Source organism: Theropithecus gelada, chromosome 6 (assembly GCF_003255815.1).
Source record: "Theropithecus gelada isolate Dixy chromosome 6, Tgel_1.0, whole genome shotgun sequence".
Lineage (NCBI taxonomy): Eukaryota > Metazoa > Chordata > Mammalia > Primates > Cercopithecidae > Theropithecus > Theropithecus gelada.
This window is the reverse complement of record NC_037673.1, coordinates 57,688,205-57,712,476: the sequence shown is the minus strand read 5'-3', so window position 1 is coordinate 57,712,476 and position 24,272 is coordinate 57,688,205. Positions and strand designations below refer to the sequence as shown.

Here is a 24,272-nt window from a genome sequence, read left to right as displayed (position 1 = left end):
TCTCCTTCTGGAATCTCTGCCTGGTTCAGCCCACCTGCCTCCACTCCTGCCTCCACCATGTCCACCAGGATGACCCAGAGGTCCACCTTGTGGGCCCAGTGCCCGCATCAGCTCCTGGAGCCTCTCCCAAGTGGGCAGCAGTGGCTTCCAGGGCAGCCTGGGCAGAGGCCATAGTGGGGCCAGTGGCATGGAAGGCATCACCACCGTCATGGTCAAGCAGAGCCTGCTGAGCCCCCTTACCTGGAGAGGGACTCCAACATCCAGGAGTCGGCACCCAGGAGAAGGACCAGGTCAAGACCCTCAACAACAAGTTTGCCTCCTTCATAGACAAGGTACGGAGAAAAAGATACTGGAGACCAAGTGGAGCCTCCTGCGGCAGCAGAAGAAGGCTGGGAGCAACATGGACAACATGTTCCAGAGCTACATCAACAACTTTAGGTGGCAGCTGGAGGCTGGGCCAGGAGAAGATGAAGCTGGAGGCGGAGCATGGCAACATGCAGGGGCCGCTGGAGGACTTCACGAACAAGTATGAGGATGAGATCAATAAGGGTGCAAAGATGGAGAATGAATTTGTCCTCATCAAGAAGGATGTGGATGAAGCTTACATGCACAGGGTGGAGCTGGAGTCTCACCTGCAAGGGCTGACTGAGGAGATCAACTTTCTCAGGCAGCTGTATGAAGAGGAGATCCGGGAGCTGCAGTCCCAGATCTCAGACACGTCTGTGGTGCTGTCCACGGACAACAGCCGCTCCCTGGACATGGACAGCGTCATCGCTGAGGTCAAGGCGCAGTACGAGGAGATAGGCAACCGCAGCTGGGCTGAGGCTGAGAGCATGTACCAGATCAAGTATGAGGAGCTCCAGACGCTGGCTGGGAAGCAGGGGGATGACCTGCAGTGAACGCAGACTGAGATCTCCCAGATGAACTGGAACATAAGCTGGCTTCAGGCTGAGACTGAGGGCCTGGAAGGCCAGCGGGCTTCCCTGGAGGCCGCCATCACAGATGCCGAGCAGCCTGGGGAGCTGGCCCTTAAGGATGCCAAGGCCAAGCTGTCTGAGCTGGAGGCCGCCCTGCAGCGGACCAAGCAGGACATGGCACGGCAGCTGCGTGAGTACCAGGAGCTGATGAACGTCAAGCTGGCCCTGGACATCGAGATCACCACCTACAGGAAGCTGCTGGAGGGCGATGAGAGCCGGCTGGCGTCTGGGATTCAAAACATGCGTATCCATACGAAGACCACCAGCGGCTATGCAGGTGGTCTGAGCTCGACCTATGGCGGCCTCACAAGCCCCGGCCTCAGCTAAGGCCTGGGCTCCAGCGCCTTCAGCCACACCAGCTCCATTAGGGCCATGATTGTAGAGAAGAGCGACACCGGCGATGGGAAGCTAGTGTCCGAGTCCTCTGATGTCCTGCCCAAGTGAACAGCTGAGGCGGCAGCCCCTCCCAGCCTGCCCCTCCTGCGGCTGCCCTGGAGCACTCGAGGGCGACAGCTGTGCAGAGGAGCACAAAGAATGGGAGACCCACCCACCTGAGGCTCAGCCCTAGCCCTCAGCCCACCCCCAGGGGAGTTTACTGCCTGGGGATCCCCCTTGCCCGTGCCTCCAGCTACAAAACAATTCAGTTGCTTTTTTGGGGGGGAGGGGAGGGGGTCCAAAATAAAACCTCAGCTAGCTCTGCAGAAAGAAAAGGAAAGAAGAAAGAAAGGAAGAAAAGAAGGAAGGGAAGAAGGGAAGGGAAGGAGAAGGGAAGGGGAAGGGAAGGGGAAGGGAAGGGGAAGGAAAGGGGAAGGGAAGAGAAGGGAGGAGAAGGGAAGGCGAAGGGAGAAGGAAGAAGTTTTTAGCCTGTACAATGTAGGGGCAGAAAGGAGAAATAGTTCTATCTGGGCTGTGGGTAGGACTTAAGCAGAGACTTGAAAGGGGAGGTAATAACAGCTGCCTCATGAACAATAAGGGGATGTTTGCTAGACAGAAAATGAGGGAGAAGAGTGTGCCCAACAGGTAATTGCAGGTGAGAAAAGGAAAGAAACACCCTGGCCTGAGCTTGAGGAAGATGTGAAAGGCGAGCCCAGTGTTTCGGCTTCAAGAGTGCAGGACCAGGAGAAGTACTGATTGGGATGGGAGGGGCGGGGTGAATGGTGAGTTGTTTGTGGTCAGAGAAGATGATTGATGTTATTTGTTTTCCCGAATGTTTTAAGATTTGTTTTGTAATATAACTATGGCCTATTCTTGGAGAACAATCCATGTGATGAAGAAAAGAATGTGTATTTTGCAGCTGTTGGATGAAATGTTCTGTAAATATCTATTAGGTCCCTTTGTTCCATAGGGCAGATTAAGTCCAACACATCTTAATTATCTTTTGTTTGGAAGATCTGTCCAATCCTGAAAGTGGGGTGTTGAAGTCTCCAGCTAATATTGTATTGGGGTCTATCTCTTTCTTTAGCTCTCATAATATTAGCTTCATACAGCTGGGTGCTCCAGTGTTGAGTGCACATATATTTACAATTGTGATATCCTTTTGCTGAATTGACCCCTTTATCATTCTATAATGACTTTCCTTGTATCTTCTTATAGATTCTGTCTTGAAATCTATTTTGTCTGATATAAGTATAGCTACTCCTGCCCTTTTTTGGTTTCCCTTTGCATGGATTATCTTTTCTCATCACTTTGTTTTCAGTCTGTGTGTGTCATTACAGACAAAATGTATTTCTTGTGGGCAACAGATCATTGGATATATTTTTTTAAATTTATTCAGCCACCCTATGTCTTTTAATTGGAACGTTTACTCCGTTTACATTCATTGTTATTACTGATAAGTAAGGACTTTCTTCTGTCATTTTGTTATTTGTTTTCTAATAGTTTTGTAGTCTTCTCTTCCTTCCTGACTTCCTATTAGTGAATGTTATTTTCTGTGGTGGTATGTCTTAATTTATTTTTATTTTTTATTTTTTTTGCATCTGTTGTATATTTTTATATTTGAGGCTATCATGTGGCTTGCAAATACTATCTTATAATCCTTTTTTTTTTTTTTTTTTTTTGAGACAAAGTCTTGCTCTTCTCCCACAGGCTGGAGTACAATGGCGCGATCTTGGCTCACTACAACCTCTGCTTCCTGGATTCAAGCGATTCTCCTGCCTCAGCCTCCCGAGTAGCTGGGATTACAGGTGCCTGCCACCACAGCCAGCTAATTTTTGTTGTTTTTTTTTTTTTGTTTGTTTGTTTGAGACAAAGTCTCACTCTGTTGCCCAGGATGGAGTGCAGTAGCGCAACCTCTGTTGCCCAGGTTCAAGTGATTCTCCTGCCTCAGCCTCCAGAGTAGCTGGGATTATAGGCACCTGTCACTGCATCTGGCTAATTTTTGTAGTTTTAGTAGGGACAGGGTTTCACCATATTGGCCAGGCTGGTCTTGGACTCCTGACCTCATGATCCACCTGCCTCAGCCTCCCAAAGTGCTGGGATTACAGGCAGGAACCACTTCACCCGGGCTTAATTTTTGTATTTTTAATAGAGACGGGGTTTCATCATGTTGGCCAGGATGGTCTCGAACTCCTGACCTAAGGTGATGCACCTGCCTTGGCCTCCCAAAGTGCTGGGATCACAGGCGTGAGCCACCGCACCCAGCCATAACCCATTATTTTAAACCAATGATAGCACTGATTGCATAAGCAAACAAAGTAACAAGCAAAAAGAAAACTAATAAAAACTCTACACTTCACTTCATTTCCCCACTTTTTAATGTTTTGTTGTTTCCATTTATATCTTATTATACTGTGTATATCTTTAGAAGTTATTGTAATTATTATTTTTAATTGGTTCATCTTTTCATCTTTCTATTTAAGATATGAGTACTTTACATATCACAATTACAGCATTATAATATTCTGTGTTTTTCTGTGTAGTTATTATTACTAGTGAGTTTCATGCCTTCAGGTGACTTATTGTTGCTCATTAACATCCTTTTCTTGAAGACTGATAAACTCCCTTTAGCATTTATTGTAGGACAGGTCTGGTATTGGTGAAATCGCGTGGCTTTTGTTTTTCTAGGAAAGTCTTTGTATCTCCTTCATGCATGAAGGATATTTTTGCTGGATATACTATTCTAGGATAAAAGATTTTTTTTCCTTCAGCCCTTTAAATATGTCATGCCACTCTCTCCTGGCCTATAAGATTTCTCCTGAGGAGTCTGCTACCAGACATTTTGCAGCTCCATTGTATGTTATTTGTTTATTTTCTTTTGTTGCTTTTGGGTCCTTTCTTTATCCTTGACCTTTGGGAATTTGATTATTAAATGCCTTGAGGTAGTCTTCTTTGGGTTAAATATTTTTGTACTTGAATATCAATATCTTTCTCTAGGTTTGGGAAGTTCTCTGTTATTATTCCTTTGACTAAATTTTCTACTCCTCTCTCTCTCTACCTCCTCTTTAAGGCCAATAACTCTTAAATTTGTCCTGTTGAGGCTATTGTGTATATCTTGTAGGTGTGCTTTATTCATTTCTATTCTTTTTTCTTCTGTCTTCTGTGAATGTGTTTTTCAAACAGCTTGTTGTCAAAGTCAGTAAATCTTTTTTTCTGCTTGATCAGTTCTGCTATTAAGAGACTCTGATGCATTCTTCAGTGTGTCAATTATATTTTTCAACTCCAGTATTTCTGCCTGATTCTTTTAAATGATTTCAATCTCTTTGTTAGATTTATCTGATAGGATTATGAATTCCTTTTGTGTGACCTTGAATTTCTTTGAGTTTCCTCAAAGAGGTATTTTGAATTATCTGTCTAAACGTCACATGTCTCTATCTCTCCAGGATTGGTCTCCAGTGTATTATTCAGTTTATTTGGTGAGGGGATGTTTTCCTGGATGGTTTTGATGTTTGTGGATGTTTGTCAGTGTCTGAGCATTGAAGAGTTCAGTATTTCTTGTAGTCTTCACAGACTGGGTTTGTTTGTACTCATCCTTTTTGGGAAGGCTTTCCAAGTATTTGAAAGGACTTGGGTGTTGTGATCTAAGTTTTCGGCCACTGCATCTGTGGTTCTTGCAGACTCATAGAGGTACTACCTTGGTGATCTTGGATAAGATCTGGAAGAATTTTCTGAATTACCAAGCAGAGACTCTTGTTCTCTTCTCTTACTTTCTCCCAAACAAGTGGAGTCTCTTTCTCTGTGCTGAGCTGTATGTAGCTGGGAAAGGGGTGACACATGGACCCCTGTGGCCACTATGATTGGGACTGCACTGGGCCATACCTGAAAGCAACACAGCCCTAGGTCTTGCACAAGGCCCACTGTGACTACTACCTGGCTACTTCCTATGTTTGCTCAGGCCTCTAGGGCTCTACAGTCAGAAGGGGTGAAGCCATCCAGGCTTGTGTCCTTCCCTTCAGGGCAGCCAGTTCCCCTGGGTCCCAAGCAGGTCCAGAGATGCTGTCTAAAAGCCAGGGCCTAGAGTCAGAAACCTTTGAACTCAACCTACTGCTCTATTCTACTGTGGCTAAGCTGGTACCGAAACCACAAGACAAAGTCCTTCCCACTCTTCCCTCCCCTTTCCATAAGCAGAGGTATCTCTCCCTGTGCCCCCACCACCACAGATCCACAGGGAGTACTGCCAGGGTGCCAGCAATGTTCACTTAAGGCCCAAGGACTCTTCAGTTAGCTTGTGGTGAATGCTGCCAGGCCTGGGACTCATCCTTCAGGGCAATGACTTCCTCTCTGGTCCAGGGTAGGTCCAGAAATGCTGTACAAGAGCCAAGGCCTGGCATCAGGGGCCCCACAGGCCTGCTTGGTGCTCTACCCCAGGGTGGCCAAGCTAGTATCTAAGCTGCAAGACAAAGTCCCCTTTATTTTTCCATCTCCTTTTCTTAATCAGAAGGAGTTTCTCCCTATGACCATCACAGCTGGGAATATGATGGATCATACATGACGCTAACACATGTGAGTCTCGTCCAAGACCCATGGAGTGTACTACCTGGTTACTCTGCTGATTATTCAGGGCACAGCCTTCCATCAGCAGGTCATGAATCCTGCCAGGACTGGGTTTTTTCCTTCAAGGCAGCAGTTTCTCTTCTGGCCCAGGGTGTGTCTAGACATGTCATCTGGGAGCTAAGGCCTGGAATGGGGGCCTCTCAACTCTGCCTGGTGCCCTATTGTAATATAGCTGAGCTGGTATCCAATTTGCAAGACAAAATCATCTTTAAGAGTGGTAAGCTACAGTGCCTGGGTTTGTGAGAGGGGTGGTGCAAGCTCTTCCTTAACTGCCCTGGCTAGTGTCTTACTAGGTTGCATGCTCTCCAAGTCCATTGGCTTTGAGCTCACCTAGCACAGCACTCAGACTTGCCTGGGAGTTGCAATCCTTGTGGCCTAGACTTCAAGTTTATTTAGTTCCCTAGAGCACTTTAACCTGCAGTGGCGAGGCTTGCTGAAACTCATGTTCTGACTGTTGGCATGGGTGGTTCCCCTCTAGCTAGGGTTGGTCCGAATGCGCCTGCTGTGGACATTGGCTGAGTTCTGCCTAAGGTTGACAGCACTGAGTTCCAATGCAAAGTTTCACAATCACTGTGTTCTCCCTCCCTAAAGTGCACAGATTATCTGCACCACATGGCTGCTGCTGGGGAATGGTGGAGGGGTGGTGTTGGTGATTCAAGACTGTCTTTTCTACCCTCTTCAGCACCAGCACTGTGACCATTCATCTGATTTTTGGTTCTTATGAAGGTGCTTTTTTGTGTAGATAGTTGTTAAATTTGGTGTTCCTGTTGGGAGGACGAGGACTTCTGTTTAGCTATCTTGCTCTGACTCCCCAGGATATGTTTTTATGGCTGAAAAGAGCTAGGTAGCAAACATGGGCACTCACTTACAATCAAAGACAATATGAGCTAATATGGAAAAAGAACTTAGCTGTATAGATAAATAACTTTTACTGTGATACATGAAATAAGAAAGTGGAACAGAGTATTATCATGGTTTAAAAGTAGATAAATAGGTGGGATTCTTCACTATCATGAGAGCTACATTTCAATCTTTTCCCTGTAGTTAGTTGATGATTAAATAACATATCAATCCTTCACAGTCTCTCTTTTTCTTGTTTTACAATTAACAAACTGTTTTCAAAATAAGGCAGAAACGTGTGGTTTAGGTGTTTAAAGAGTAGAGGGTAGAGACGAGGTCTTGCTGTACTGCCAAGGCTGGTCTTGAACTCTTGGCCTCACAAGATCTCCTGCCTCAGCCTCCCAGAGCATTACAGGTGTGAACCACTCTGCCTGGCCTAGAATTTCCTCTGTGTGTGTGTGTGTGTGTGTTTTAAGGCCAAACAGTACTGTATATAAATACTACTTTTTTTTTCTTTTCTTTTTTTTTTTTTTTTGAGATGGAGTCTCACTCTGTCACCCAGGCTGGAGTACAGTGGCATGATCTCGGCTCACTGCAACCTCCACCTCCTGGGTTCAAGCAATTCTCCTGCCTCAGCCTCCTGAGTAGCTGGTACTACAGGTGCTTGACACTGTACCCGGCTAATTTTTTTATTTTTAGTAGAGATGGGGTTTCACCATGTTGGCCAGCCTGGTTTCGAACTCCTGACCTCAGTTGATCCACCCACCTCAGCCTCCCAGAGTTCTGGGATTACACACAGGAGCCACCGCACCTGGCCGTAAATACTACATTTTAAAATCCATTCAACATTAGGGATTGTGGCAGATAGGTGGCAGGACTAGATTGCAGCTTTGACTTGGATGGACAGAACAACATGTGGAGGAACCACATGATCCGAAAAATTCACATAGTGAATTCACATAGTGAATTTTTGCTCCAGAATGACTACAGGAATAAATCAGGAAACCCAAGAGGACCCACAGACCCTCTGAAGGAAGTGGATTGTTCCTGCAGGACCCAGGAGACACCCCAAATACTGTTCTGGTATCTACAACTGAGAGACCCACTGATGGTCCACATCACAGGACTCTGTGCAGACAATCCAGTACCAGCCCAGAGCCTGGTAGACTTGTTGAATGGCTGGATCCAGAAGAGAGATAAAAATCACTACACCTTGGCTCTCAGGAAGCACATCCATAGGAAAAGGAGGAGAGTACTACATTGAGGGAATAGTGGGGCAAAAGAATCTGAACAACAGCCTTCATCCCTAGACCTTTCCTCTGACAGAGCCTACCCAAATGAGAAGGAACCAGAAAGCCAACTCCGGTAATATGACAAAACAAGATTCTTTAGTACCCCCCAAAATCACACTAGTTCATCGGCAATGGATCCAAACCAGGAAGAAATCAAATCCCTGATTTACCTGAAAAAAAAATTCAGGAGGTTAGTCTTTAAGCTAATCAGGGAGTCACCAGACAAAGGTGAAGCCCAATGTAAGGAAATTTTTTAAATGATATGAGAAGTGAAGGGAGAAATATTCAATGAAATAGCACAAAAAAAAAATCAAAACTTCAGGAAACATTGGACACACAGAAATGCAAAATGCTCTGGAGTGTCTCAGCAACAGAATCAAACAAATAGTAGAAAGAAATTCAGAACTCGAAGACAAGGTCTTCAAATTAACTCAATCCAACAAAGACAAAGAAAAAAGAATAAGAAAATATGAACAAATCCTCCAAGAAGTCTGGGATTATGTTAAACAACTGAACCTAAGAATAATCAACATTCCCGAGAAAGAAGAGAAATCTAAAATCTTGGAAAACATATTTGGGGGAATAATCGAGGAAAACTTACCCAGCCTTGCTAGAGACCTAGACATCCAAATACAAGAAGCACAAAGAATGCCTGGGAAATTCATCACAAAAAGATCACTGCCTAGGCACATTGTCATCAGGTTGTCTAAAGTTAAGACAAAGGAGAGAATCTTAAGAATTGTGAGACAAAAGCACCAGGTAACCCATAAAGGAAAACCTATCAGATTAACAGCAGATTTCTCAGCAGAAATCCTACCAGCTAGAAGGGATTGGGGCCCTATCATCAGCCTCCTCAAACAAAACAATTATCAGCCAAGAATTTTGTATCCAGTGAAGCTAAGCTTCATATATGAAGGAAATATACCGTCTTTTTCAGATAAACAAATGCTGAGATAATTCACAACTACCAAACCACCACTACAAGAACTACTAAAAGGAGCTCTAAATCTTGAAATGAACCCTGGAAATACATCAAAACAGAACTTCTTTAAAGCATAAATCTCACAAGACATATAAAAAAATACAATTTAAAAACGAAAAATTAAGGTATACAGACAACAAATAGCACAATGAATGGAATGGTAACTCACATCTCAATACTAACATTGAATGCAAATGGCCTAAATGCTCCATTTAAAAGATACAGAACTGCAGAAAGTATAAGAATTCACCCCCCAACCATCTGCTGCCTTCAAAAGACTTACCTAACACATAAGGACTCACATAAACTTAAGGTAAAGTGGTGGAAAAAGACATTTCATGCAAATGGACACCAAAAGCGAGCAGGAGTAGGTATTCTTATATCAGACAAAACAAACTTTAAAGCAACAGTAGTTAAAAAAGACAAAGAGGGGCATTATATAATGACAAATGACTTATCCAACACAAAAATATCACAATCCTAAACATATATGCACCTGACACTAGAGCTCTCAAATTTATAAAACAGTTACTAATGGACCTAAGAAACGAGATAGAAAGCAACGCAGTAGTAGTGCAGGACTTCAATACTCCACTGACAGCACTAGACAGTTCATCAAGACAGAAAGCCAACAAAGAAAAACGGATTTAAACTATACCCTAGAACAAATGGACTTAACAGATATATACAGAACATTCCATCCAGCAACCACAGAACATACATTCTATTCAACAGCACATGGGACTTTCTTTTATTTGTTTATTTATTTTTGGTTTTATTATTTTTTAATTATACTTTAAGTTCTGGGTTACATGTGTGCAATATGCAGTTTTGTTACATAAGTATACAAATGCCATGGTGGCTTGCTGCACCATCAACCCGTCACCAACATTAGGTATTTCTCCTAATGTTATCCCTCTCCTATCCCCCAACCACCACAGGCCCCAGTGTGTGATGTTCCCCTCTCTGTGTCCAAGTGTTCTCATTCTTCAACTCCCACTTATGAGTGAGAATATGCAGCGTTTGGTTTTCTGTCATTGTGATAGTTTGCTGAGAGTGATGGTTTCCAGCTTTATCCATGTCCCTGCAAAGGACAAGACCTCATCTTTTTGTAATGGCTGCATAGTATTCCATAGTGTATATGTGCCACATTTTCTTAATCCAGTCTATCACTGATGGACATTTGGGTTGGTTCCAAGTCTTTGCTATTGTGAAAAGTGCCACAATAAACATACATGTATGTGTGTCTTTATCATAGAATGATTTATAATCCTTTGAGTATATGCCCAGTAATGGGATGGCTGGGTCAAATGGTATTTCTAATTCTAGATCCTTAAGGAATCACCACACTGTCTTCCACAATGGTTGAACTAATTTACACTCCCACCAACAGTGTAAAAATGTTCCTATTTTTCCACAATCTCTCCAGCATCTGTTGCTTCCTGACTTTTTTTTTTTTTTTTTTTTTTTGAAACAAAGTCTCACTCTGTCACCTGGCTGGAGTGCAGTGGCATGATCTCAGCTCACTGCAACCTCCACCTCCCTGGTTCAAGTGATTCTCCTGCCTCAGCTTCCCGAGTGACTGGGACTATAGGCATGCAACACCACACCCAGGTAATTTTTGTATTTTTAGTAGAGACAGGGTTTCACCATCTTGGCCAGGATGGTCTCAATCTCTTGACCTCATGATCTGCCCGCCTCGGCCTCCCAAAGTGCTGGGATTACAGGTATGAGCCACCACACCCAGTCATTTCCTGACTTTTCAATCATCGCCTTTCTAACTGGCGTGAGATGGTATCTCATTGTGGTTTTGATTTGCATTTCTCTAATGACCAGTGATGATGAGCATTTTTTCATATATCTGTTGGCTGCACAAATGTCTTCTTTTGAGAAGTGTCTGTTCATATCCTTTGCCTATGTTTTGAGGGGGTTGTTTGTTTGTTTCTTGAGAATTTGTTTAAGTGCTTTGTAGATTCTGGATATTAGCACTTTGTCAGATGGATAGATTGCAAAAATTTTCTCCCACTCTATAGGTTTTTCCCATTCAAAATAAACCATCTGATGATAGTTTATTTTGCTGTGCAAAAGCTCTTTAGTTTAATTAGATCCCATTTGTCAATTTTGGCTTTTGTTGCATTGCTTTTGGTGTTTTAGACATGAAGTCTTTGCCCGTGCGTATATCCTGAATGGTATTGCCTCGGTTTTCTTCTAAAATTTTTATGGTCCTTGGTCTTACATTTAAGTCTTTGATCCATCTTGAGTTGATTTTTGTATAAGGTGTAAGGAAGGGGCACAGTTTTCTGCATATGGCTAGCCAGTTTTCCCAACACCATTTATTAAATAGAGAATCTTTTCCTTATTGCTTGTGTATATCAGGGTTGTCAAAGATCAGGTTGTGGTAGATGTGTAGTGTTATTTCTGAGGCTTCCATTCTGTTCCGTTGGTCTATATATCTATTTCGGTACCTGTACCATGCTCTTTTGGTTACTGTAGCCTTGTAGTGTAGTTTGAAGTCAGGTAGCGTGATGCCTCCAGCTTTGTTCTTCTTGCCCAGGATTGCATTGGCTATGCGGGCTCTATTTTCGTTCCATATGAAGGTTAAAATAGTTTTTTCCAATTCTATGAAGAAAGTCATGGTAGCTTGATGGGGATAGCATTGAATGTATAAATTACTTTGGGCAGTAAGGCCATTTTCACAATATTGATTCTTCCTCTCCATGAGCATGGAATGCTCTTCTATTTGTTTGTGTCCTCTTTTATTTTGTTGAGCAGTGGTTTGTAGTTGTCCTTGAAGAGGTCCTTCACATCCCTTGTAAGTTGGATTCCTAGGTATTTTATTCTCTTAGTAGCAATTGTGAATGGGAGTTTGCTCATGATTTGGCTCTCTGTTTGTCTGTTATTGGTGTATAGGAATGCTTGTGATTTTTGCACATTGGTTTTGTATCCTGAGACTTTGCTGAAGTTGCTTATCAGCTTAAGGAGATTTTGGGCTGAGAGATGGGATTTTCAAAATATACAATCATGTCATCTGCAAATAGAGACAATTTGACTTCCTCTCTTCCAATCTGAATATGCTTTATTGCTTTCTCTTGCCTAGTGCCCTGGGCAGAACTTCCAATACTATCTTGAATAGGAGTGGTGAGAGAGGTCATCCTTATCTTGTGCTGGTTTTCAAAAAGAATGCTTCCAGATTTTGCCCATTCAGTATGATATTGGCTGTGGGTTTGTCATAAATAGCTTTTATTATTTTGAGATACATCCCATCAACCCCTAGTTTATTGAGAGTTTTTAGCATGAAAGACTGTTGAATTTTGTCAAAGGCCTTTTCTGCATCTATTGAGATAATCATGTGGTTTTTGCCTTTGGTTCTGTTTATGTGATGGATTACATTTATTGATTTGCGTATGTTGAACCAACCTTGCATCGCAGGGATGAAGCTGATTTGATCGTGGTGGATAAGCTTTTGGATGTGCTGCTGGATTCGATTTGCCAGTATTTTATTCAGGATTTTTGCATTGATTTTCATCAGGGATATTGGTCTAAAATTCTCGTTTTTGGTTGTGTCTCTGCCAGGCTTTGGTATCAGGATGATGCTGGCCTCAAAAAATGAGTTAGGAAGGATTCCCTCTTTTTCTATTGATTGGAATAGTTTCAGAAGGAATGGTACCAGCTCCTCCTTGTACCTCTGGTAGAATTCAGCTATGAATCCGTCTGGTCCTGGACTTTTTTTGCTTGGTAGGGTGTTAATTATTGCCTCAATTTCAGAACCTGTTGTTGGTCTATTCAGAGATTCAACTTCTTCCTGGTTGATTTTTGGGAGGGTATATATGTCCAGAAATTTATCCATTTCTTCTAGATTTTCTAGTTTATTTGCATAGAGGTGTTTATAGTATTCTCTGATGGTAGTTTGTATTTCTGCGGGATCAGTAGTGATATCCCCTTTATCACTTTTTATTGTGTCTGTTTGATTCTTCTCTCTTTCCTTCTTTATTTGCCTGGCTAGCAGTCTATCTATTCTGTTGATCTTTTCAAAAAAACAGCTCTGGGATTCATTGATTTTTTTTTTTTTTTTTGAAGGGTTTTTTATGTCTCTGTCTCCTTCAGTTCTGCTCTGATCTTTGAACTTGTTTTCTCTCCTGCTTTCTCTTATGGGCAATTGGTGCTATAAATTTCCCTCTGCACATTGCTTTTGCTGTGTCCCAGAGATTCTGGTACATTGTGTCTTTGTTCTCATTGGTTTCAAAGAACATCTTTATTTCTGGTTTCATTTTGTTATTTAGCCAGTAGTCATTCAGGAGCAGGTTGTTCAGTTTCCATGTAGTTGTATGGTTTTGAGTGAGTTTTTAAATCCTGAGTTCTGATTTGATGGCACTGTGGTCTGAGTGACAGTTTGTTGTTATCTCTGTTCTTTTACATATGCTGAGCAGTGTTTTACTTCCAATTATGTGGTCAGTTTTAGAATAAGTGTGATGTGGTGCTGGGAAGAATGTATATGCTCTTAATTTGGGGTGGAGAGTTCTGTATATTCTATTAGGTCGGCTTTGTCCAGAGCTAAGTTCAAGTCCTGGATATCCTTGTTAATTTTCTGTCTTGTTGATCTGTCTAATATTAATAGTGGGATGTTAAAGTTTCCCATTATTATTGTGTGGGAGTCTAAGTCTCTTTGTAGGTCTCTAAGAACTTGCTTTATGAATCTGGGTGCTGCTGTATTGCATGCATATATATTTAGGATAGTTAGCTCTTCTTGTTGCATTGATTCCTTTACCATTATGTAATGACCTTCTTTGTCTCTTTTGATCTTTGTTGGTTTAAAGTCTGTTTTATCAGAGACCAGGATTGTAACCCCTGTTTTGTTTTGTTTTGTTTTTTCTTTCCATTTGCTTGGTAGAACTTCCTGCATCCCTTTATTTTGAGCCTATGTGTGTCTTTGCACGTGAGGTGGGTCTCCTGAATACAGCACACCAGTGGGTCTTGACTCTATCCAATTTGCCAGTCTGTGTCTTTTAATTGGGGCCTTTAACCCATTTACATTTAAGGTTAATATTGTTATATGTGAATTTGATCCCGTCATTATGATGCTAGCTGGTTATTTTACCTGTTAATTGATGCAGTTTTTTCATAGTGTTGACGGTCTTTACAATTTGGCATGTTTTTGCAGTGGATGGTACTGGTTGTTTCTTTCCGTGTTTAGTGTTTCCTTCAGAAGCTCTTGTAAGGCAGGCCTGGTGGTGACAAAATCTCTCAGCATTTGCTTGTCTGTAAAGGATTTTATTTCTCCTTCACTTATGAAGCTTAGTTTGGCTGCATATGAAGTTCTTAGTTGAAAATTCTTTTCTTTAAGAGTGTTGAATATTGACCCCCACTCTGTTCTGGCTTGTAGGGTTTCTGCTAAGAGATCTGCTGTTAGTTTGATGGGTTTTCCTTTGTGGGTAACCCGACCTTTCTTTCTGGCTGCCCTTAACATTTGTTCCTCCATTTCAGCCTTGGTGAATCTGACAATTATGTGTCTCAGGGTTGCTCTCCTTGTGGAGGGTCTTTGTGGTGTTCTCTGTATTTCCTGAATTTGAATGTTGACCTGTCTTGTTAGGTTGGGGAAGTTCTCCTGGATAATATCCTGAGAAGTGTCTTCTACCTTGATTGCATTCTCCCCATCACTTTTAGGTACACCAATCAAACATAGATTTGGTCTTTTCACATAGTCCCGTATTTCTTGGAGGCTTTGCTTACTTCTTTTCACTCTTTTTTCTCTAATCTTGTTTTCTCACTTTATTTCATTAATTTGATCTTCAATCACTGATATCTTTTTTTCCGCTTGATCAAATTGGCTATTGAAGCTTGTGTATGCTTCATGAAGTTCTCGTACTGTGGTTTTCCACTCCATCAGCTCATTTAAGCTGTTCTCTACACTGGTTATTCTAGTTGGCAATTCATCTAACCTTTTTTCAAGGTTTTTAGCTTCCTTGCAATGGATTAGAACATGCTCCTTTAGCTCGGAGAAGTTTGTTATTACCAACGTTTTGAAGCCTACTTCTGTCAACTCATCAAACTCATTCTCCATCCAGTTTTGTTCCCTTGCTGGTGAGGAGTTGTGTTCCTTGGAGGAGAAGAGGCATTCTGGTTTTTGGAATTTTCAGCCTTTCTGCTCTGTTTTCTCCCCATCTTTGTGGTTTTATCTATCTTTGGTCTTTGATGTTGGTGACCTATGGGTGGGGTTTTGGTGTGAATGTCCTTTTTGTTGATGTTGTTCCTATTCCTTTCTGTTTGTAACCATCCAGCCCCTCAGCTGCAGGTCTGTTGGAGTGTGCTGGAGGTCCACTTCAGACCCTGTTTGCCTGGGCATCACCAACGGAGACTGCAGAACAGCAAATATTGCTGCCTGATCCTTTGTCCCAGAGGGGCACCTGCCTGTATGAGGCGTCTATTGGCCCCTACTGGGAGGTGTCTCCCAGTCAGGCTACACGGGGTTCAGGAACCCACTTGAGGAGGCAGTCCGTCCATTATTGGAGCTTGAACGCCATGCTGGGAGAACCACTGCTCTCTTCAGAGCTATCAGGCAGGGACATTTAAGTCTAGAGAAGCTGTCTGTTGCCTTTTGTTCAGATATGCCTTGCCTCCAGAGGTGGAATCTAGAGAGGCAGTAGGCCTTGCTGAGCTGAGATAGGCTCCACCCAGTTTGAGCTTCCCTGCCACTTTGTTTACACTGTGAGAATAGAACTGCCTACTGAAGCCTCAGTAATAGCGGACGCCCTGCACCCTGCCAAACTTCAGCATCCCAGGTCAATCTCAGACTGCTGTGCTGGCAGCAAGCAAGGCTCCGTGGGCATGGGATCTGCTGATCCAGGCACGGGAGGGAATTTCCTGGTCTGCCAGTTGGGAAGACTGTGGGAAAAGCACAGTATTTGAACAGGAGTGTACTGCTCCTCCAGGTACAGTCACTCACAGCTTCCCTTGGCTAGGAAAGGGAAATCCCCTGACCCCTTGTGCTTCCCAGGTGAAGCGATGCCCCATCCTGCTTTAGCTCGCCCTCCGTGGGCTGCACCCACTGTCCAATGAGTCCCAGTGAGATAAACCAGGTACCTCAGTTGGAAATGCAGAAATCACCTGTCTTCTGTGTTGATCTCACTGGGAGCTGTAGACTGGAGCAGTTCCTATTTGGCCATCTTGGAAGTGACCCTTTTTGTTTTTTGAGACAGAGTCTTGCTCTGTCACCCAGGCTGGAGTGCAGTGGTGTGATCTCAACTCACTGCAACCTCTGCCTCCCAGGTTCAAGTGATTCTCTACCTCAACCTCCCAAGTAGCTGGGATTACAGGTGCCTGCCACCACACCTGGCTAATTTTTTTGTATTTTTAGTAGAGACGGGGTTTCACCATCTTGGTCACGCTGGTCTTGAACTCCTGACCTCGTGATCCACCCACCTTGGCCTCCCACAGTGCTGGAATTACAGGCATGAGCCACCATGCTCAGCCAGAACTTTCTTTAAGATAGACCATATGATAGCCCACAAAATGAGCCTCAATAAATTTAAGAGAATTGGAATTATATCAAGCACTCTCTCTGACCACAGTGGAATAAAACTGGAAATTAACTCCAAAAGGAACTTTCAAAACCATGAAAATACATGGAAATTAAATAACCTGTTCCTGAGTGATCATTGGGTAAAAAAATGAACTCAAGATGGAAATTAAAAAATTCTTCAAACTGAATGACAATAGTGACACAACCTATCAAAACCACTGGGATACAACAAAGGCAGTGCCAAGAGGAAAGTTCATAGCTCTAAATGCCTATATCAAAAAGTCTGAAAGAGCACAAACAGACAATCTAAGGTCACACCTCAAGGTACTAGAGAAACAAGAACAAATAAAACCCAAACCCAGCAGAGAAAAGGAAATAACCGAGATCAGAGCCAAAGTAAATGAAATTGAAACAAACAAAAACAATACAAAAGATAAATAAAACAAAAAGCTGGTTCTTTGAAAACATAAATAACATTGATAGACCATTAGCAAGATTAATCAATAAAAGAAGAGAGAAAATCCAAATAGGCTTGATAAGAAACAGAATGGGAGATACCATTTGTTATGCTCTCAGATTCCATGGATCAGAAATGCAGACAGGGCATAGCATACATGGCTCATCTCTATTCTATGCTATGAGATGTTTGGCCTCAGTTGGGAAGACTCAAAAGGCTGGGAGTGTCTTAAAAGACTGAGGCCTGGAACTCTCTGATGGCTGCTTGATTTACATCTGGTACTTGGTCTGAGATGACTTGAAGGCTGGGCTCTGCTGAGACAGTCAGTGGTGCACCAGTAGTGGCCTTTCCATAACTTGGTTCCTCACAGCATGGTGGCTGGGTTCCACCGGTGTGTATCCAGTGAAGGAACATCTGAACAGAGAGTGGTCCGAGAACATTAGGGGAAGCTGCATGGCTTTGTGGCACCTAACTGGAAATCACATGGTATCACTTTCGTCATACATTTTTGTCTGAGTCACAGGTTCATCCAGATTCACAGGAGGAAACATAGAGCTCACTTCTTAATGGGAGGTATTTCAAAGTGTTCTGAGGCCATGTTTTCAAACCACTGCAGTTTTAGATTTCATGTAGCGCTACTGCACCTTCCAAACTATCCAGGTCATGTGCTGCATTATCAGCTTGATAAATGATGTGTTTGCAGGTAATTTCAGTCTAGCCTTGCAGTCTAAACAGAGTCCTTTAATATCCTTTTTTTTTTTAACCCCCAAATAGCCCAAGTATTCATTCTCTGAAACAAAATGTGTGGTTCAGCCATCTCAGATGTGTTGGTAGAGCTTTTTAAGTACTCGATTCTTTTCCTTGTCTTCCCTGGAGCATTCCCGATATATCATTTTTGACATTAGAAAAGGAAATATTTCCTCTGGCTGTCTGGCCTCTATTTTCTTGTATTAAACAGATCAACCAATTGGAGTTATATTCCCTGCAGAGCAGAACAAAACTGCCCTTGACAACTCCCTGCAGCAATAGGGGCATGAGACCGCTTCACCCTCATGACTACCTTAGAAGCAATCAGAGAGCTAGAGAAGTCTCCAGCCCTTGCTCCCTATCACCCAAAACCAGCTCTTTCATATAGTTCTTAGCTACTTCTATTTCATCCCTGGCATTCTTCCTTTGTTTGTTGTTTGCTCAATTTTCTATTAAAGGTTTTATATTTTTAAAAATAATGGCTCTTTTTATATTTACATAGCAAAGTTTTGCTTTTTTTATTTTAAAACGTAACGTTTAAAAACACTCGATTTTATTTTTTTATTTTTTATTTTATTTATTTATTTTTTGAGACAGAGTCTTATTCTGTTGTCCAGACTGGAGTACAGTGTCATGATCTTGGCCCATCGCAATCTTCACCTCCCGGGTTCAAGCAATTCTCCTGCCTCAGCCTCCCAAGTAGCTGGGATTACAGGCGCGTGCCACTACCGCTCAGCTAATTTTTATATTTTTGGTAGAGATGGGGTTTCACCATGTTGGTCAGGCTGGTCTTGAAGTCCTGACCTCAGGCAATCTGCCCACCTCGGCCTCCCAAAGTGCTAAGTGCTGGGATTATAGGCATGAACCACTATGCCTGACAGGATGGCTGCTATAAAAAAAAAAAAAAAGAAAGAAAGAAAGAAAAAAAAAGAAAATAACAAATATTGGAAAGGATGTGGAGAAACAAACCATTGTGCATTGTTGGTGGGATTATAAAATGGTTCAGCTCCTACGAAAAACATATGGTGGTCCCTCAAAAAATTAAAAATTGAATTACCATTTGATCTGACAGTTCCACTTTGGGTATATATCCAAAAGAACTGAGCAGGGTCTTGAAGAGATATTTGTACACCCATGTTCATAGCATCATTGTTCACAATAGCCAAAAGGTGGAAGCAATAAATTGAAAGATAAATGGATAAACAAAATGTGGTATAGACATACAATATCATACTATTCAGCCTTAAAAAGGAACACAATTCTGACACATGCTACAATATGGATGAACCTTGAGAACATTATGCTAAATGAAATAAGCCAGTTATAAAAAAACAAGTGCTTTTTTCCACTTACATGAGGTACCTAGTATATTCAAATTCATAGAGACAGGAAGTAGAATGGTGGTTGTCTGGGGCTGGGGGGAAGGCAGAGTCGGGAGTTGTTCCATGGGTACAGAGTTTCAACACTGCAAATTGAAAAGAGTTCTGGAAATTGGTTGCACAACAGTGTGAATGCACTTCACACTGCTGAACTGTTCACTTCAAAATAGTTAAGCTCATAACTTTTGTGTGTTATCCCTTACCCTTTACATTTATTATGACCATCAGATTTGATGTCAGAGTTATGCTAGCATTGTAAAAGGAGTTGGGAAACGTTTGAGTTTTTAAAAATCTTTTAGAATATTTTCACATAGCATAATAATTTTATATAATTTTGAAGAATCATTCCATTTAGTCTCTGGCTCTCCTCCCAGCTATCACTCCTAAAATTCAGACCTTCCTCAACATCCTTTTGGTGGTAACCCTTAACCATTACCACTGCTCTCTGTTTCAAACCATTTCCAGTGCTGGGATGAGCAGATTTTTAGTGGTGCCACATCTTATGGTGGCAAAGGAGCAGATCCTTTGGAGTAAGGGGGGAATGAAAGTAAAACCTCTGCTAGGCACTTCCTTCCTTTACCCTCTCACCTACCCTTTTTTTCTCCCCTCCAAAGATCCAAATAAATTGCCAGCTCCGGTTCCATTTATGTACCTTCCCTCAGAGACCCCCACTCTACTTTTGGAGACTTTTGGAGTCTATTTGTTTACTGGCTTTGTGTTCCTAAAGTCTCATCATCAATTCATCAATTTCAGTCTTGCTTTTGTATTTCTCTACTAGGCATAAAAGAAAAATGGGAAACAGAGAGAGTAATGGAGGGACAGAGAGCTTAGCAAGAAGCCCATTAACTAGATTTCCCATTGTCCGTAGAAATCCTTAGAGGGCCAAAAAAAAAAAAAAAAAAAAAAAGATGTATGCTTGTTCAGTGGTGGGAAGTGACAGTGAAATTTCACAGACACCACCCTAGAACACATTACTTGTCAGCTCTCTCTACTACACTATTGCAAAGAGACTTCCAGCTGGCATGCTAACATCCTGCCTTGCTCCAACTAATCATTTTTGTATTAGACAATATCCCTTTTAAAATATAGATCTGGTTATGCCTCTATCCTGCTTAAGCCCTTTCATAGCTTTCTTACTAAGAATACACTGAGAATAAAGACTAAAACCCTTGGCCAGGTGCAGTGGCACACCCTGTAATCTCAGTACTTTGGGAGTTCAAGACCAGCCTGACTAACATGGTGGAACCTCGTCTCTACTAAAAAAAAAAAAAAAAAAAAAAAAAAAAGCTGGTCGTGGTGGCACATGCCTGTAATCCCAGCTTCCCGGGAGGCTGAGGCAGGAGAATCACCTGAACCCGGGAGGCAGAGGTTGTAGTGAGCCGAGATCACACCACTGCACTCCAACCTGGGTGAGAGAGTGAGACTCCACCTCAACAACAACAACAAAAGAAGAAGAAGAAGGAGGAGGAGGAGGAGGAGGAGGAGGAGGAAGAAAGAAGAAAGAAGGAAGAAGGAAGAAGGAAGAAAGAAGAAGGAAGAAGGAAGAAGGAAGAGGATCCTCAAGGAGTCAGCATCTGCCCAGACTTTTAGCTATAGCTGCTGTATAAGGACCTAAATATTCTTTTGGTTTCTCAAATGTTCAAGTTTTAGGGGTTGGGTGCAGCGGCTGACACCTGTAATCTTAGCACCCAGGCTATGTGTAAAAAACAAAAACAAAAACAAAAAAATGTCCAAGTTTACCTGCCTGTGTCTGAACCTGCTCGCTTGACTACCTTCCTCCAGGCTCTATCTCCCCACTAACAAGAACATAAACCCCTCACCCTTGGCTTCAGTAACTTCTACCCATTTTTCAGACATTGGTTCTCAGTTTATATTTTTAGGAAAGCCTCTTCCTAACTACCCAGTATGTATCAGATTCCTTGTTACATTCCTAGAACTTAGTCTATTTTGGGAGTACTTAACCTATTTTTAGTTAAATCAAAAATTTGATCAAAATTTGATTAAAAATCAAATGTATGATCACCTGATTCACATTTTTTGCCTGATTGTTCTGGCTAGGAGTTCTAGTACTATGTTGAATAGGAACGGTGAGAGTGGGCATCCTCATCTTGATCTGCTTCTCAAGAGGAATGCTTCCAGCTTGTGCCCATTCAGTATAATGTTGTCTCTGGGTTTGTCATAGATGGCTTTTATTATTTTGAAGTATGTTCTTTCAATGCCTAGTTTATTCATGTTTTTAACATTGAAGGGTGTTGAATTTTATTGAAAAAGTGTTTTCCAGATCTATTGAGATGATCATGTGGTTGTGTTTTCAGTTCTGTTTATGTAATTCACATTTATTGATTTGTATATGTTAAACCGACCCTTGCATCCCAGGGATAAAGCCTACTTAATCATAGTAGATAAGATTTTTGATGTGCTGCTGGATTCAGTTTGCTAGTATTTTGTATCTATGTTTATCAAGGACATTGGCCTGAAGTTTTCTTTCTTTTTTTTCTCTGTCTCTGCCTGGTTTTTTTTTTTTTTTCTTTTTTTATACTTTAAGTTCTAGGGTACATGTGCACAAGTGCAGGTTTGTCACATATGTATACATATGCCATGTTGGTGTGCTGCACCCATTAACTTGTCATTCACATTAGGTATATCTCCTGATGCTATCCCTCCCCTTTCCCCCAACCTCATGACAGTCCCCAGTGTGTGATGTTTCCCTTCCTGTGTCCACGTGTTCTCATTGTTCAATTTCCACCTATGAGTGAGAACATGTGATGTTTGGTTTTCTACTGTTGTGATAGTTTACTCAGAATGATGGTTTCCAGCTGCATCCATGTCCCAACAAAGGACATGAACTCATCCTTTTTTATGGCTGTATAGTATTCCATGGTGTATATGTGCCACATTTTCTTAATCCAATCTATCATTGATGGACATTTGGATTGGTTCCAAGTCTTTGCTATTGTGAATAGTGCCACAATTAACAAATGTGGGCATGTGTCTTTATGGTAGCATGATTTATAATCCTTTGGGTATATGCCTAGTAATGGGATGGCTGGGTCAAACGGTATTTCTAGTTCTAGATCCTTTAGGAATCGCCACACTGTCTTCCACAATGGTTGAACTAGTTTACAGTCCCAACAACAGTGTAAAAGTGTTCCTATTTCTCCACATCCTCTCCAGCACCTGTAGTTCCCTGATTTTTTTAATGATCACCATTCTAACTGGTGTGAGATGGTATCACATTGTGGTTTTCATTTGCATTTCTCTGATGGTGAATGATGATGAGTATTTTTTCATGTGTCTGTTGGCTGCATACATGTCTTCTTTTGAGAAGTGTCTGTTCATATCCTTTGCCCAATTTTAATGGGGTGGTTTGTTTTTTCTTGTAAATTTGTTTGAGTTCTTTGTAAGTTCTGAATATTACCCTTTGTCAGATGAGTAGATTGCAAAAATTTTCTCCCATTCCGTAGGTTGCCTGTTCACTCTGATGGTAGTTTATTTTGCTGTACAGAAGCTCTTTAGTTTAATTAGGTCCCATTTGTCAATTTTGGCTCTTGTTGCCATTGCTTTTGGTGTTTTAGACATGAAGTCTTTGCCCATGCCTGTTTCCTGAATGGTATTGCCTAAGTTTTCTTCTAGGGTTTTTATGGCTTTAGGTCTAACATTTAAGTCTCTAATCCATCTTGAATTAATTTTTGTATAAGGTGTAAGGAAGGGATCCAGTTTCAGCTTTCTACATATGGCTAGCCAGTTTCCCCAGCACCATTTATTAAATAGGGAATCCTTTCCCATTTCTTGTTTTTGTCAGGTTTGTCAAAGATCAGATGGTTGTAGATGTGTGGTATTATTTCTGAGGGCTCTGTTCTGTTCCATTGGTCTATATCTCTGTTTTGGTACCAGTACCATGGTGTTTTGGTTACTGTAGCCTTCTAGTATAGTTTGAGGTCAGGTAGCGTGATGCCTCCAACTTAGTTCTTTTGGCTGAGGGTTGTCTTGTCAATGTGGGTTCTTTTTTGGTTCCATATGAACTTTAAAGTAGCTTTTTCCAATTCTGTGAAGAAACTCATTGGTAGCTTGATGGGGATGGCATTGAATCTATAAATTACCTTGGGCAGTATGGCCATTTTCACGATATTGATTCTTCCTATCCATGAGCATGGTATGTCCTTCCATTTGTTTGTGTCCTCTTTTATTTCACTGAGCAGTGGTTTGTAGTTCTCCTTGAAGAAGTCCTTTACATCCCTTGTAAGTTGGATTCCTAGGTATTTGATTCTCTTTGAAGCAATTGTGAATGAAAGTTCATTCATGATTTGGCTCTCTGTTTGTCTGTTACTGGTATACAAGAATGCTTGTGATTTTTGCACATTAATTTTGTATCCAGAGACTTTGCTGAAGTTGCTTATCAGCTTAAGGAGATTTTGGGCTGAGACAATGGGGTTTTCTAAATATACAATCATGTCATCTGCAAACAGGGACAATTTGACTTCTTCTTTTCCTGACTGAATACCCTTGATTTCTTTCTCTTGCCTGATTGCCCTAGCCAGAACTTCCAACACTATATTGAATAGGAGTGGTGAGAGAGGGCATCCCTGTCTTGTGCCAGTTTTCAAAGGGAATTTTTCCAGATTTTGCCCATTCAGTATGATATTGGCTGTGGGTTTGTCATAAATAGCTCTTATTATTTTGAGGTACGTTCCATCAATACTGAATTTATTGAGCGTTTTTAGCATGAAGCGCTGTTGAATTTTGTCAAAAGCCTTTTCTGCATCTATTGAGATAATCATGTGGTTCTTGTCTTTGGTTCTGTTTATATGCTGGATTATGTTTATTGATTTGCGAATGTTGAAGCAGCCTTGCATCCCAGGGATTAAGCCCACTTGATCATGGTGGATAAGCTTTTTGATGTGTTGCTGAATCCCGTTTACCAGTATTTTATTGAGGATTTTTGCATCGATGTTCATCAGGGATATTGGTCTAAAATTCTCTTTTTTTGTTGTGTCTCTGCCAGGCTTTGGTATCAGGATGATGTTGGCCTCATAAAATGAGTTAGGGAGGATTCCCTCTTTTTCTATTGATTGGAATAGTTTCAGAAGGAATGG

The 24,272-nt window shown here is 41.8% G+C and overlaps 1 pseudogene; it reads left to right on the top strand.

Moving 5' to 3' along the window:
• The first annotated feature begins 208 nt into the window (after window positions 1-208).
• Window positions 209-1,421, top strand: LOC112627008 (annotated as a pseudogene).
• The last annotated feature ends 22,851 nt before the right edge of the window (window positions 1,422-24,272 follow it).